The sequence below is a fragment of the Egretta garzetta genome, unplaced genomic scaffold (genome assembly GCF_000687185.1).
Source record: "Egretta garzetta isolate BGI_Z169 unplaced genomic scaffold, ASM68718v1 scaffold180, whole genome shotgun sequence".
Classification (NCBI taxonomy): Eukaryota; Metazoa; Chordata; class Aves; order Pelecaniformes; family Ardeidae; genus Egretta; species Egretta garzetta.
Window position 1 is genome coordinate 628065 of NW_009258299.1, and position 3601 is coordinate 631665.

Below are 3601 nucleotides of genomic sequence, written 5' to 3' on the forward strand. Positions count from 1 at the left end.
GCGGGGCTGCGCCCGCACATTGCCGGCTCATGTCCAGCTTTTCATCCACCGGTACCTCCAATTCCCTCTTGGCAGGGCTGCTCTCAATCTTTTCATCCCCCCAGCCTGTATTGATACTGGAGGTTACCCTGACCTGGGTGCAGAACCTTGTAATAGACTTAATTTTAAAGAACTTTGACTGTTTAGACCTTATTTCACCATTGAATCTTAATTTTAAAAAGATAAGGCTCAAAAAAAGCCCAACAAAACCCCAACCAACAAAACACAGCACATTGGTCTCAGTTGTGAATGCTTCTTCATATAGTAACCAGTCCATACATCACTGAGTAACACTGTCAATCTCAGTGCAACCCTACACAAGAAACTTATTTATCCATTGAATTTCACTACCGAAACAAAAGCAAAGGAAAAGAGTGGAAGAAACACAGGAGGGTAGGCTTATACTGGTCTGACATTTACTGCCTGCAGTACTTAGAGTCTGCAGGTTCCTTTGGTTAATTGAAAAGTCAGAAAGTATTCATTTCAGATGAAACAAAGTGTTTTGTATAGTCGTTGGCGATTGCCAGCTATTTCCATACAATAAATGAAATAAAATTTGAAACAAAAGCCATTGCAAAGTGAAAGACTGAGATATTTTGCCTCATAAATGTCAAAAGGAAACACTTTGAATTGAAAGCCTTGAAATGCTTGGCCTGGGAAATACCAGATGGAAGATTCACATTTTCTCTCATATGTCTTTGTTCTGCATTTTGACTGAAGCAATTTAGTACATTTGATATGAATTAAAAAGATTGTCAGTGCCTTTTTGGTAGGAATTTTTTTCCCCCTTCAGATCTACCTCTGTGTAGGCTAAAGAACTTGAAAACATTCTATAACTTTCAAGAAGCTGCATGTGCTGTTATAAGTTTGTTTTTAATATTATCATTCTGGAAAGGCACTTAAACCATTGCTGTGGATGCAATTTTGAATTCCAATATTTTGCTATCACTAGATTTTGTAGTGTTATTTCTTGGTTTTTATTTTTCTTGTTATCTTATTCTGTGTTCAGGACAAGACACAAGAGACTGACAAATATTTATATGCAGGAGCAAAACTGTTTTATTTTTTTGTTTTCTTGTGTTTTCGATTTCAGCTGGAGGATATGCTAGGTTGTGGTGTCTCCATCCTTGGAGATACTCAAAAGCCATCCGGATGTGGTCCTGGGCAACCAGCTCTAGGTGGTCCTGCTTGAGCAAGGTGGTTGGACAAGATGACATATGGAGGTCCCTTCCAACTTCAGCCATTCTGTGATATCTAATAACACACAGCCTACAAGAACCTCAGAAATTTAACTTGGTGTGTGTGTGTGAAGAGAACTACAAGGACAAATTCAGCAGGTTTTTCTTGCTCCTCTCTTCAACTGAGGAAACTCCTCACTGTGACTCTAAGAACTAGAAAAATTACATGAAGAAATATTAGTACTGTGGGAAGGGTTAGGGGGAAAGCGGGTTTTTAGGCAGCCACTGTGATAGAGTTGAAACCTGGTTTCCCCAAAAAGATGATTTTCATGTGTCTTACTTGGAGGAAGAAGGAACCAGACTGGACTTGAAATGTAATTTTAATCTCCGTTGCATACTCATTCCATCACTCATATGGCCCATGAAGAACATGTTGGTGACACACAGCAACAGTAAACAATAATAGCAGTCACAAGCTTCTCTGCCAAATCTTGAGATCTGGGAAGAGCTTTGTTCCAAAGAACCAGGTGCCAATTCCAGCTCTCCTCAGTGAATGGCTAAGGTGAAGAGATCATTTCTATACAGTCCTGCAGAGCGCAGATGGTATCTTCCAGCTATTTTCTTTTTCCAGTTGTTCTTGGCCCTACAAACAGGATAAGAATAGATGTGGGCTATAAAATCCTTCAGTGATGTATGCTGTCACAGGCAACGGTGTTCACATATTTATTTCTTTTAAACTGAAGAAGTCGCAACTGTCCTTCTTACATTGGCTGCTGTTATCAAAAGTCTTGAATGAGGCCACGCTCAGCATGCCTTGTTCTGTAGGTGTTTAGACTCTTGAAGAAGTTATAAAAGTATGGAAAAGGGCATATATGTACGGTCCAACTAACTATGCTTAACAGCTAAGTACATTAATTCTCAGCCAGATTTGCTAAGTAAATGCTGTGCTGCCTGGTTTCTGGGCTCCACTTAAGGGCTCATAAACTCAAAATAGGACCAGATGTGCTCTGCACCTTGGTGCTATATTTAGGTTTATGTTTGCAAGGAAGGACAGAGTGAAAGGTTACCTGCATGGGATCATTAAAAACACCTTGGTTAGAGAAGTGTGTATTCACTAGAAACATCTATATTTGCTGAGAACCTGCAATCCAGAGATGCTAGGTTTTTATTTCAATTTAGGAATCCAAATAGATTTTTAAATTCAGATGCCTATAAACTATCACACAAAGTGCTTAAATGGGACTTAAAAGTGTACAAGCTCTGTATAAAAGTGAACTTATGAAAAAAAGTTCAATTATGGAGAGAAATAAATTTTCGAACTAACACTGCTGAGTCAAGAAGTAAAATTAAACCATGGCATGACAGTAGAAAGCTTTTGACTGTTGATGTCATGCAAGGCAGCATGATGTCTGAGAGCTGTGCAGCAACAGAGGGAGTAGCCTGTGCACTGACAGCAGAGTCACTGCCTCAGAGCTGTGCTGTGTCTTGACGAATATACTCTTTCTTCCTTCTAAGTTTGATTAAATTAAGATTTCACCGGCACTTTTTGGATTTAGCCAAAGTTCCCATCCGCCTGTATTCATTAAGGAGAGTGACAAGAATAATCATACATGACCTTTCTGAAGGATAATAAAAATATTGTTTTTAAACAACCAAATAGCTGTGTACCAATAAATTGCAGTATAACAAGAAACATGTGTTAAGGGGAAAATATTCTCCTAGCAATATAGAATGGGAAAGGTGCCTATTAGAGGATCACTCAACAATAAATGGGGTCTGTATCTTAATATCAAGAATACACATGGGAGAGAGTTTGAAGTGTTTTGTTGGCTTCACTTCAGATGAGGAGAAAGGGGAATGAAAGAGCAAAGAATAGCAAAAAGGAGCCGCTGAATTCTAAATTTTGCTTCCCCTCATTCACTTCAGATAGGAAAGTTTAAGATTTTTTTCATGTTCCCCTTTGCTTCAGACACTGCACTTTCAGGACACCTTGGGTCCTCTGAGGTCAAGGAAGTTCTACAGCTGTCCACATTCAGCTGGTGGGTAAAGCAATCTCCAGGAAATCACCATGTACTGACCAAAAGTAACAGCAGCTCAGATAACAGATTTTGATGTCAGGGTGATTTGAAGGCTTGGATGTAACCTAGGAGACTTTTCTTACTTTTTTTTTTGCTTTGTTTGGTCTTCAGATGTACTTCTTTTAAAAAAAAACTGTCGACCTAAGTTCCATGTTTTTTATCTCCTAGTAACTTGTCCAGTTGGAAGGGTGTGCTAGTTTTGGCTGGGATAGAGTTAATTTTTTTCATAGTAGCTGGTATGGGGCTGTGTTTTGAACTTGTGCTGAAAATAACATTGGTAACACAGGCATGGTTTAGTTCCTGCTG